The sequence below is a fragment of the Mustelus asterias genome, chromosome 25, assembly GCF_964213995.1.
Source record: "Mustelus asterias chromosome 25, sMusAst1.hap1.1, whole genome shotgun sequence".
In the NCBI taxonomy this organism is placed as follows: domain Eukaryota; kingdom Metazoa; phylum Chordata; class Chondrichthyes; order Carcharhiniformes; family Triakidae; genus Mustelus; species Mustelus asterias.
In genome coordinates, this window is record NC_135825.1 from 8315291 (window position 1) to 8328631 (window position 13341).

A 13341-nucleotide genomic window follows, 5' to 3' on the forward strand; every position below is an offset into this window, starting at 1 on the left:
AAGGCTGCCTAGGAGAACGCTTACCCGAAGATCGGAGGCTGAATGCTCATGACTGCTGAATGTTCCCTGACTGGAAGGGAATGCTCCTGCCTGTATTGCAGTTGACAACAGAATAAGTTGTGACATCCCCTTAATTTAACACTGAACAGAAATTGCCTGATTTTTAAAAATTCATTCTTTGGCAAAGACGGCATTTATTGCACATCCCAAGTTGACCTCGAGGAGATGGTGCTGAGCCGCCTTCTTGAACACCCACAGTGCTGTGAGGGAGGGAATTCCAGAATTTAGACCCAGTGCCAGTGAAGAAACGGCGATATATTTCCTGGTCAGGATGTTGATTGACTCGGAGGAGAACCTCCAGGTAGTAGTGTTTCCCATGCATCTGCTGCTCTTGTCCTTCTAGATGATAGTGGGTTTGGAAGGTGCTGCCTAAGGAGCTTTGTTGACTTGCTGCAGTGCACCTTGTAGATGGTACACACTGCTGCTACTGTGCGTTGGTGGTGGAGGGAGTGGATGTTTGTGGATGGGGTGCCAATCAAGTGGGCTGCTTTGTCCTGGATGGTGTCGAGTTTCTTAAGTGTTGTTGGAGCCGCACCCATCCAGACAAGTGGGGAGTATTCAACCACATTCCTGACTTGTAAATGGTGGACAGACTTTGGGGGAGTCAGGAGTGAGTTACAATAATCCAAGCCTTTGACTTGATCTTGTAGCTATGGTATTAACGTGACTAGTCAAGTTCAGTTTCTGGTCAATGGTCACCCGCAGGATGTTGATAATAAGGGATCCAGTGATGATAATGTCACTAAATACCAATGGGCGATGGTTAGATTGTCTCTGGTTACAACAGTAATTATACCTTTGCTTATCCTCATAGAATTATAGAAAGCTACAGTGCAGAAGGAGGCCATTCGGCCCATCGAGTCTGCACCGACAACAATCCCACCCAGACCCTATCCCTGTAACCCCACATTTTTACCCTGCTAATTCCCCTGACACTAAGGGGAAATTTAGCATGGCCAGTCCACCTAACCTGCACATTTTTGGACTGTGGGAGGAAACCGGAGCACCCGGAGGAAATCCACGCAGACACGGGGAGAATGTGCAGACTCCCCACAGACAATGACCCAAGGCCGGAATTGAACCCGTGTCCCTGGCGCTGTGAGGCAACTGTGCTAACCACTGTGCCACCGTGCTGCCATGTAATTGAAATATTGTACACTTCTAATTTATTTTATTCATAAATGAAATAAAAGGAAAAAAACCAAATTATTAAGGAAATATGCTCTTTCTAATTACCTCCCATTTGCTGCCCCCACTACTTGTCTTCCCTCACACTCGGTGTCCCTGTTGCTCGTCGCCTGTTATATTCGATGCCCCTCCTACTCACTGCCTCTCCCCTTGTCAACCTTTCCACTCACTGCCTCACCCACTCGCCACCTCCCTCTCCAAGCCTCTCATTCGCTTCCATTTCACTCCCCTGAACCTTCGCTGTTAGTGGGGGCTTTGGAGATGTGCTAACCCTCAGGACTTACATGGGGAATCCCTGATTGACTTCCCAGTGGGACTTGATTACCTTAACAGGTGGAACTTGCATATTGAGCCCTTTATAAAGCAGACCCCTGAGTGGGTCCATTGTTGCATTATCCCAGTTAGGACTAGTTTGCGTTCACCACAGGCCTGTGGTTTTGCCTTACTTTATTTTGTGCAGTAATGCACCGTTGCTTTACAGCCGACTTCTGAGTTAATCCCGGAGAGGGGCAGCGTGAGGGTGGAAACGACCGAGGGAGTGAGAACAGCCAAGACTGGGAGGGGTGGGGATGGAGCCGGTGAAGGGGTGCGGCAGTGAGTGGGAGGGTCGAGGAGTGAGAGAGGGATGGTGAGCGACAGGGTCGGGGAGCAGGAGGGTCGGAGAGCGGGAGGGTCATGCAGGGAGGTGCCGAGAGCAGAGACGCTGCAAATGGGAATGTTGGCAAGCCAGAGAGAGGTGGCAAGCATGAAGGGATTGGCTAGTGGGCTGCAGGAATGTAACCCAGTGAATACCCTTGGAGTAGATACTCTTTATACAAAACTGTACCACAGAGTCAAAAGCAAAGTTGCTGTTACTCTGAATGCAATTGAACACTCCTTCTTGTACCCACTCTGGAATGACGCTGTGTGCATCACACAATGCTACCTAGATGTGGCATGAAATGCAGCTAAAGCAAGTACAAGTGAGCATACCAGTCCCATTATATCCATAGTATTAAAGTAGAGCAACACCGAATAAGGCAATTTAAAACAGGGACTTACTACCCAATGATTAAAGAATGAATCTGTGAAAGACGCTGGCCGGAATTCTCCGACCTCGCCTGCAGCTGGGATTTTCCAGTCCTGCTACAGTGGCTGAGCGCCAAATTCTCCATTCTCACTGGGGGGGGGGGGGGGGGGGAGGGCGGACTGAGTGCGAGACCGGAGAGTTCCGGCCATTAAGTTGGAAAGAGGTATACATAAACAGAGAGGGTGCGATCTTGCCGGCCGTTCATGCCACATTCCCGCTGCAGCGAGGTCGGAGAATTTGGCGGCCAGCCAAATCTCCGTTTACTGCAGCGGGATGGGAAAATCCCACCAGTCTGATCGGTGGTAAGATTCTGGCCAGAGACAATGAGACAAGAGGAGGGAGTTTTCCTGCCCCACCCGCTACGGGAATCATACTGGGTACTGGGGGTGGGGGGAGGGGTGGGGGGGGGGCGGCGGGGGGGGAGGTGGGAAAGGCGACCATGCAAAGGTCCATGTGCCCAGATCACCAACAACCTGTCCTGGTCCCCCCATGCCGACACTATAGTTAAGAAAGCCCACCAATGCCTCTACTTTCTCAGAAGACTAAGGAAATTTGGCATGTCAGCTACAACTCTCACCAACTTTTACAGATGCACCATAGAAAGCATTCTTTCTGGTTCTATCACAGCTTGGTATGGCTCCTGCTCTGCCCAAGACTGCAAGGAACTACAAAAGGTCGTGAATGTAGCCCAATCCATCACACAAACCAGCCTCCCATCCATTGACTCTGTCTACACTTCCCGCTGCCTCAGAAAAGTAGCCAGCATAATCAGCCCCACGCACTCCCGACATACTCTCTTCTATCTTCGTCCGTCGGGAAAAAGATACAAAGTCTAAGGTCACGAACCAAACGACTCAAGAACAGCTTCTTCCCTGCTGCTGTCAGACTTTTGAATGGACTTACCTTGCATTAAATTGATCTTTCTGTACAGCCTAACTATGACTGTAACACTACATTCTGCACTCTCTCCTTTCCTTCTCTATGAACGGCATGCTTTGTCTCTATAGCGTGCAAGAAACAATACTTTTCACTGTGTACCAATACATTTGACTGCAATAAATCAAATCAAATTAAATCAAATCAAAGTCCGTTGACCTGAGGCGGGATTTTCTGGTTTTGGGGTGACTGCAGCTGGAAAATCCTGCCCAGAATGAAAACCGGAGAGACAGATAGCGAGAGATTTTTGACTGCTGATGTTTATGACACCAGTTGTAAATTATTTAAGTTAAGAAATGCCAATTGGAAAATCCAGGTACAACAATGTTTGTGAAAATTTCCTGCTCTCTCCAACACAAACTGGAGTTCTGATCGCCTTCCACGGTTCGTGCTGACGAACATACTAAATTAGTGGGCGTGGATAAAGACCTGCTGGTCCATTGAACCTGTCACTCCCCCTCTCAGATACAGTGCTGGAGCAGGAAGACAAGACACTGCCAACGTAAATCCCACCTAGCCTATTGCAGCCAATACAATTTCCTAGAGAGGCCAAAAAAAGAGAGAGAAAAAGACAGATTGCAAAACAAAACAGCAAAACTCTGGCCCGTGAGAAACTGTGCAACATAGGTAAATTATTATTTTATGGGATATGATTAAGTATGGGTGTTTGAGTAATGAATACATGTGTGAGATTATAAATCACGCTCTCCACTGCCCAGCACGAGGTAAACTCCAGTTGTACACGGATACGCGCATAATAAATGGCAGGCAAACCCCAGAGATAAGTTTTGAGATTTCTGACTGATGGCTACAGAGGGAGAAAAATAGTTGAGTAACATTTCACAATAAACAGACTCCTCCATCAACATATTGTGTCCGAACGCTAGGAGAAATAAATTAGGCTTGTTTGATGCACAGAAAGCAAATATAGGGTGAATGTCTCGAGCAAGGAGCAGCCTAAAGGAACTGATCACGGCACATTACCCACAATGAAATATTCATAGCAAATCTATTTAGTTGAGCTGCATAGATGTCAGGACATCTGAAAGTCATATTAATTGTGCTGTCTTGTAGAGAGATAATCATGCTGTACAATATGCACAGATAATGAAAACACGTAGAGTGCAGACACATATAGAGCGCTCCTTGATCAACTGAAAGCCAGGTGCAATGTGCCCCCCAAAACGCCAGGAATGAAACACCTTGCGCACAAAAAAAGAAACACTTGCATTTAGATAGCGTTTATCACCACGGCACTGTGGTTAGCCCTGCTGCCTCACAGCGCCAAGAACCTGGGTTCAATTTCGGCTTCTGTGTAGAATGTCTCCTCGTGTCTGCGTGGGTTTCCTTCGGGTGCTCCGGTTTCCCCCCACACTCCAAAGATTTGCGGGTTAGGTGGATTGGTCATGCTAATTTGCCCCTGAGGGCTGGATTTTCCGGTTATGAGGTGAGCGCGGCTGGAAAATCCCACCCGAGATCAACAGATCTTTGCGTGGGGCCCCCCGACCTCTACGATTCCTGTGGTGGGCCGGATGGGAAAATTCCACCTTAGTGTCCCAAAATTTGTAGGTTCGGGGCATTAGTGGGACAAGTGCATGGGGCTATGGGGATAGGGTCAGGGTGAGATGCTCTGCTGGAGAGTCGATGGGCTGAAAGGCCTCCTTCTGCACTGTAGGTGTTCTATGATTCACGATAACTGGACAAGCCAAAGTGTTTTACAGCAAATTAAGTACTTTTTTGAAGGGCGGTCACTGTTGTAATGTAAGAAACACAGTAGCCAATTGGCACATAGAAAGCCCCCACAAACAAAACTGTGGAAATGACCAGGTTATGTTTTGTTGACGTTGATGTGGAGATAAATATCGTTCAGAACATGGAGGAAACCCCCCTGCTCTACTCTAACATAACGCCAATCTTCTCCATCCACCTGAGAGGGCTGAAGGAGCCCCAGTTTAACATTTTACCTCTGTAAGGGCAGCACTCCCTCGGTAAGGCATTGGAATGTTAGCCTGGGTTATTGCATTCAAGTTCTGGAACAGGGCTTTGAACCTTCCCACTCACACACGCAAAACAAGTCTTTAATTAAATAATTATATTCATTCTGGGGCTGTGACCATTACTGACACTGGCCACATTGGATTACCCTTAAGAAGATGATGACAAGGCACCTTCTGGAACTATAGAAACATAGAAAATAGAAGCAGGATTAGGCCATTCGGCCCTTCGAGCCTGCTCCGCCATTCATTATGATCATGTCAAATTCAATATCCTGATTCCGCCGTCCCCCCATATCCCTTGATCCCTTTAGCCCCAGGAGTTATATCTCCATGTGGTAGAGGGTTCCAGGATTTTGACCCAGTGATGATGATAGAATGACGATGCTTGTGACATAGAGGACATGTTGAAGGTGGTGATGTTCCCATACGGTTGCTGCCCTTGTCCTAGGCAATGGAAATCACAAACTTGGGAGGTAATTGTGCACTTCTTCTGGACTTGCTGTCTGTGACAATAGTCTGTGCAGGCTGGTGGTGGCTCAGTGCTAGTAATCCAGAGACCCAAGGAGAGTTCTGGGGACTTGGGTTCAAATCCCGCCACGGCCAATGGTGAAATTTGAATTCAATAAAACATCTGGAATTAAAAGTCTACTGATGACCATGAAACCATTGTTGGAAAAACCCATCTGGTTCACTCTTGTCCATTAGGGAAGGAAATCTGCCGACCTTTCCTGGTCTGGCCTACATGTGACTCCAGACCCACAGCAATGTGGTTGACTCTTAAATGTCCTCAGGGATGGGCAATAAATACTGGTTGAGCCAGTGACACCCACATCCCATGAATCGATTTCTTAAATAATATTTTTAATAAAAAGTTATGTTCTTTAGAGGGACATGGTCCCTGAAAGGGTCATGGGTTTTAGTTCAGACGGGCAGCATGGTCAGTGCAGGCTTGGAGGGCCAAAGGGCCTGTTCCTGTGCTGTAATTTTCTTGTTCTTTGCTGTTTGATAGATTACCCCCACAATGTTACCTTACTTTGCTGCCTCTGTTGTAAAGCTTTGTTCCAGCAATGTTTTGCTTCCCTACTACACAGGTCATTGAGTGTCTTTAAGACAGAGATAGATAAGTTCTTGATCAATAAGGGGATCAAGGGTTATGGGGAGAAGGCAAGAGAATGGGGATGAGAATCATATCAGCCATGATTGAAGGGCAGAGCCAACTTGATGGGCTGAATGGCCTAATTCTGCTCCTATATCTTATGGTCCAACCTCATGGTAAAGCGATCTCCAATTCTAGTCTCTTGCACATCCTTGATTTTCAATGCTAGCGGTAGTGCGCCTAACCCTCCCCCCAATTCAGGCAATGCTCCTCACCTTCTCCCCCATCAGGACAAGTCTTCAAAGCCTACAACTAGAAGCTACAATTCTGCACATTACCACATGAATACTTAGGTCTGTAAAATAAGAAAGGGAAAATAGGGAGAAAAGGATGAGGAGATGGATTTAGAATAAATAGCTCCTATTGAAAAGCTACCATTGGCACAGTCACAATAGTCTCCTCTTGTGCACAATTTCTATAACTTAAACACTCTGCTCTGTGTCACAGATCAAATGAGTTATAAGCAAAGTCAAGGAAGCGAGTTAATATTGAATACTATCTGTACTTTTGTGGGGATTTGTCACATTGGAATGTTTCAAAGTGCTTCATATACAATTATTCACTTTTGAATAGTGGTGACTAATATATATGTTTACAATATGCCTAGCTGTCAATGTGTACCAACTGGGTCCCAGAGCAATGGATTAATAACCAGTTAATGTGGTTTTCATTGTTATTGAGGGGAACGTTGACCAAGGTATCTTTATTAAGTAATATCATAGCCATTTAGGACATTTACTTGAGCTACTGGAACTGGACTTTGTTTAATGTTGCATTGACGAACAACACCTCTGACAATGTAGCAATCTCTCAGTACTGCATTGAACTATTAGTCTGAATAATGAGTGCAAATGATGAGACAGGGTTAAAAGTTTTAAAGTGTCACAAGTAGGCTTACGTTAACACTGCACTGAAGTTACTGTGAAAATCCCCTCGTCGCCACACTCTGGCACCTGTTCAGGTGTACTGAGGGGGAATTCAGCATGGCCAATGCACCCTAATCCGCACGTCTTTCAGATTGCAGGAGGAAACTGGAGCACCTGGAGGAAACCCACGCAGACACGGTGAGAATGTGCAAATTCCACACAGTCACCCAAGCCAGGAATTGAACCCATGTCCCTGGCGCTGTGAGGTGGCAGTGCTAACCACTGTGCCAGCCCAAGAGGGAGTTCCAAAAGTTGTCCACAACATTTGTGTTATTTATGTTTTAATGTTGTTCTGAATCCAATTCATAAGAACATAAGAACATAAGAAATAGGAGCAGGAGTAGGCCATCTAGCCCCTCGAGCCTGCCCTCATAGAGAGTTAGCTCGCTGGTTACCGACTAAAGCAGCAATGGCGGCTCAGCAATTAGCACTGCTGCCTCACAGCACCAGGGACCTGGGTTCGATTCCCGGTTTGGGTCACTGTCTGTGTGGAGTTTGCTTGTTCTCCCTGTGTCTGATTGAGGTTTCTCTGGGTGCTCCAGTTTCCTCCCACAGTCCAAAGATGCGCAGGTTAGGTGCATTGGCCGTGCTAAATTGCCCCTTACTGTACCTGATTAGGTGCGGGAGTGTGGTGACTAGGGGATTTTCACAGTAGCTTCATTGCAGTGTAAATGTAAGCCTACTTGTGACAAATAAATAAACTTCAATAAACATTTTGTACACTCATATAGCAGCTCAGTTTAAGACAATGAAAAGTTATCAAGCTCGTTCAGTGTTACTGCGCACCTTTAATGCAAGAACAGTTTTCATTCAAAACACACAATACACACAGCAGGAAGCTTAGTTACTCAACCACTGGAGCTGCTGTCACTCCCGTTACCAAGACATTTAAGAAGATAAGTTTGATTATCAGCCAAACTACAACAGAGAAATAGGGGTGGGACCAGAGGTTAGCTGTTGGTTAGTCTATCGGGACTCATGTGCCAGGTAGGAAGCACATGGCAGCTGGTTGACCACCTGTTTGAGACTCAGGCCAATTCCCCTTCCTATTGGAACTGCAGGAGGCCATTCCGTCCCCTTGAGCCTGTTCTGCTATCTGAACTCCATCTACCTGCCGTGGCCCCCGTAATAAGTTTGCTTTGCAAAATTTCAGCGATTCCAGAATTAAAATGGCTAATCAGGGGAGGTGATGGCTGAGTGGTATTATCGCTGGGCTATTATTCCCGAAACTCAGCTAATGTTCCAGGGGACCCGGGTTTGAATCCCACCACGGCAGCTGGTGGAATTTCAATTCAATAAAAAATATCGGGAATTAAGAATCTACTGATGACCATGAAACCATTGTCGGTTGTCGGAAAAACCCACCTGGTTCACTAATGTCTTTTAGGGAAGAAATCTGCCGTCCTTACCTGGTCTGGCCTACTTGTGACTCCAGAGCCACAGCAATGTGGTTGACCCTCAACTGCCCTCTGAAATGGCCGGCAAACCACTCAGTTGGAGGGCAACTAGTGATGGGCAATAAATGCTGGCCCAGCCAGCGACGCCCGTGTCCCATGAATGAATTTTTAAAAACCCATCTATTTATTGCCACACATCTGAATGAACTCCTCAGAGGCCGGTGTCCCTGACCAGATTCCCTTTATTTACAAACTCAATTCCACTCTTAGAGTGCTCCAGGTACAAAGTCAGAATCCGGGCTGCCAGTAGCCTTGACACTCCTCATTATACGCACAGGTGAGACTCCCTGACTGGGCAGGCAATCATTACCTCAATCAGGGAGCTCATACTCAAAGAGGCGAACCTCATGGGCCTCGTTGAGGTCATTACACCATCTACCAGTCTTTGCACGAAGACGTGTTTCCTGATTCCTTGCCTGATTGTGTCTTCCAACTGATTTTAAGGTTATGTCCGTGTCCCCCTAGACTCATAATTTGTCCACTCGGTCAAAATTGTAAAAACCTCAATCAAACCCCTCCAGGGGAACAGTTAAAATCTCTACAGAAGTTAATAAGGAGTAATGCGGGCCAGGAATAGTCAGATGGGCAGAAGGGTCATTTTCCTTTTTCTCTCTCCTGCTAATGAGCAAGGCTTTCTGACTGCACATATGAATGTGACAGAGAGCATCAGGAAAAGAGACCGAGAGAGAGAGAGAAAAGAGAGTACAACAGGGATACTGAGTGCTGGAGAAAGAGAGAAATTCAGTAGAGAGAGAGAAATGTCAACAGAGTTCTCCCAGCTGGGACTAATCCCGTGGCAGGGGACAGGGAGAGAAAGTATTTCTCACTGAGGAGGGTGACATGAAACCACACGACATCTTCCAGCCCTGATCTCATTAATTATGTACCTGGGGGTTTAGCACCATACTCTGGCACGGTATGATGTCGTGTGTTCTGCCATCAAACCTGGGGACCATACTTAGAAGGCGCCCAACATCACTGATCCACCGTTGAAGAAAAAAGTCGGAGCTCCTGCAAAAGCAGATGGATCTCCAGGAAGACTGAGACTTCCCCGATGACACCGAATCTGGAAGATCCCCCTGTTAAATGCTCCCCCACCCACTGCTGTGGCATTCCCGGGTCAGGGGTCGCTGGTGGTCTCCATCCCAAACTCTGGAGCCAGCCCCAGGCATTGTCCCGGTGAGTCCCGACATTTGACCGCCACATTGTGCCGGATGCGTTCTGGACCGTCGTAGGACCCCACTGGTGTTGCGGAGAATCGGGTGTGTGGGTGGGAGATTCTGGCCAGGTCTTCATCTGCATCCGGGATGCAATAAGTTTCACACCAAACTCCAACAGAATTACCGATCCACCATGGCTGGCACCAGCTGAAGATCCTGCGGGAAATTGCAACCAATTTTTGGGCCTCTCGTCGAATTCCACCCCCAAACACACGCCCCCGCCGCCCCCGGCACCGCCCCCCCCCCCCACCCCTCCTCTGCACCATTGAAACTGTCGGCAGAATAGCATGGGAGAATTCCATCCTGGCGAGAGAGAGGCAGAGAGAATGAAAGATAGAGCGGGTGTGGGAGAGAGAAAGAGAGAGATCAAGTCAGAAACCGCTTGTAAATGAGATCGGTCCATAAGAGAGGCAGATATGTGTATCTCATTATGTTTTATGACATTAACAGCAGGGAATTGATTGAATCTCAAACTGCAGCCTGTGCATTCAAGTCCGACATTTTAAATAGACTAGTTTGTTAGTTCATGAACTTGCTTTATCTTGCCGCTGTCTACCTCCTGATAAGATAGAAGTAAGTACCTGGCAGAGTGCACAAGATCATTCTCTTCTGCACTGTTGGTGTTGATCTGTGGATCATCTCATTGTCAAACTAGAATCTGATGCACTCTGGATCATAGTGGGTGTGAGATCTGTTTATGGGAGTGACTGGCGACTCTGAACTCAAAGATTACTGACTCTAAGGTCATAACATTCAGACATGTTGATAACGTTTTTGAATAAGTGGCATCACGAACTGACTTTTAAATAATCTTTTGCTGCTTGTGAGGAACATGTTGCTCAATGGGTAGGCGATGGCCTAGTGGTATTCTCGCTAGACTATCAGTCCAGAAACTCAACTAATGTTTTGAGGACCCGGGTTCGAATCCCGCCACGGCAGATGGTGGAATTTGAATTCAATTTTTAAAAATCTGGAATCAAGGATCTACTGATGACCATGAAACCGTTGTCAGTTGTCAAAAAAACCCATCTAGTTCACTAATGCCCTTTAGGGAAGGAAATCTACTGTCCTTACCCAGTCTGGCCTACATGTGACTCCAGAGCCACTGCAATGTGGTTGACTCTCAACTGTCCTCTGAACAAGGGCAACTAGGGATGGGCAATAAATGCTGTAAGAAGTTTAACAACACCAGGTTAAAGTCCAACAGGTTTATTTGGTAGCAAAAGCCACATCATGAATAAATGCTGGCCAGGCAGCGACACCCATGTCCCAAAAATGAATTTTTAAAAGTCTCAGTAAATGAAACTAAGGTGATTTATTTAAAAGAAAAATACTGCGGATGCTGGAAATCTGAAATAAAATTAGAAAATGCTGGAAATACTCAGCAGGTCTGGCAACATCTGTGGAGAGTGAAACAGAGTTAACATTTCAAGTCCAATATTATTCTTCTTCAGAACTCTTCTTCAGGTGTGAAGAGTCATAGTCGACTCGAACATTAATTTCTAGAATCACAGAGTCCCTACCTTGCAGAAGGAGGCCATTCGGCCCATCACACCTGCACCGACCACAATCCCACCTCGGCCCTATCCCTGTAACCCCACATATTTACCTTGCTAGTCCCCCTGACACTAAGGGGCAATTTAGCATGGCCAATCAACCTAACCTGCACATCTTTGGACTGTGGAAGGAAACTGGATTACCTGGAGGAAACCCACGCAGACAGAGGGGGAGAGCGTGCCAACTCCACACAGTTACCCAGGCCAGGAATTGAACCCGGGTCCCTGGTGCTGTGAGGCAGCAGTGCTAACCACTGTGCCACCGTGCCACCCCAAACTTAGTTACTCTCTCTACAGATGCTGCCAGACCTGCTGAGTCTTTCCAGCAGTTTTGGTTTTTATTTAAGATGATTCAGTGCTGATTGTGCAGACACCTTAAAGACAACAGCCTTCACTTCAGCACAGTCTAATCTCACTGTGCATCAATATTGATTCTTGAAGATGACATTATTTAAAAGGGAAACTCAAGAGCAAAGCTGCACCTGAGGAAATCATAGATTCTCTACAGTGAAGAAGGAGGCCATTTGGCCCATCGAGTCTGCACTGAACGCAATCCCACCCCAGGCCCTATCCCCACAACCCCATGCATTTACCCTAGCCAGTCCCCCTAACACTAAGGGGCAATTTATCATGGCCAATCCACCTAACCCACACATCTTTGGAGTGTGGGAGGAAACCAGAGCACCCTGAGGAAACCCACGTAGACACGGGGAGAATGTGCAAACTCCACACAGTCACCCAAGCCGGGAATCGAACTCAGGTCCTTGGCGCTGTGAAGCAGCAGTGCTAACCATTGCGCCACCATGCCGCCTCTGAACTTACCCAAAAACATTCAAACAAGCGAAACCAGGGGTCACACAGATTAACCATAGAATAGACTACCTACAGTGCTGAAGGAGCCATTCGGCCCACCAAGTCTGCACTGACCACAATCCCACCCAAGCCCTATTCCCACAACCCCTCATATTTACCCTGCTAACCCCCCTGATACTAAGAGGCAATTTAGCATGGCCAATCAACCTAACCCACACATCTTTGGACTGTGGGAGGAAACCGGAGCACCCGGAGAAAACCCACAAGACACGGGGAGAATGTGCAGACTCCACGCAGACAGTGACCCGAGGCCGGAATTGAACCCGGGTCCTTGGCACTGTGAGGCAGCAGTGCTAACCACTGCGCCACCGTGCCACCCTAACCCTAACATCTTTGGGCTGTGGGAGGAAACCGGAACACCCAGAAGAAACCCACGCAGACATGGGGAGAATGCGCAAACTCCACACAGACAGTGACCCGAGGCCGGAATTGAACCCGGGTCCCTGGTGCTGTGAGGCAGCAGTGCTAACCACTGTGCCACCGTGCCGCCCAATTAAGGTTCGCTTTCTCTCAGACAATCAAATCCAGTGAGATTCCAAACATTATCAGCTAACGCCAGTGGAGCCCGGCAATAAAAGCATTGGTTCATAACCTGAGGCCATGTTCGCTTACCGACACTCTGGACTTTCATTATTATAAAGAACAAAGAGAAGTACACTCACCTGACGAAGGAGCAATGTTCCGAAAGCTCATGATTCCAAATAAACCTGGGGTTGTGAGACTTCTTACTGAAGCAAAGTACAGCACAGGAACAGGCCCTTGGGCCGTTACAAGCCATGCCCTAACCAAACTAAATAAATACCTTCTGCCCGTATCCCTCCATTCGCTCCCTATTCATGGACCCATCCAGATGCCTCACGTAGAATTCACAGGGAATGGAGGGTAAGCAGATGGTCAAATGTC

General features: G+C 47.2%; 1 protein-coding gene across 1 annotated transcript in view; it reads right to left on the reverse strand.

Moving 5' to 3' along the window:
• The window catches only part of cntn2 (contactin 2), a 213594-nt gene that overhangs the window by 107035 nt on the left and 93218 nt on the right, over nt 1–13341 (reverse strand). The gene's annotated exons all lie outside the window — the stretch shown is intronic.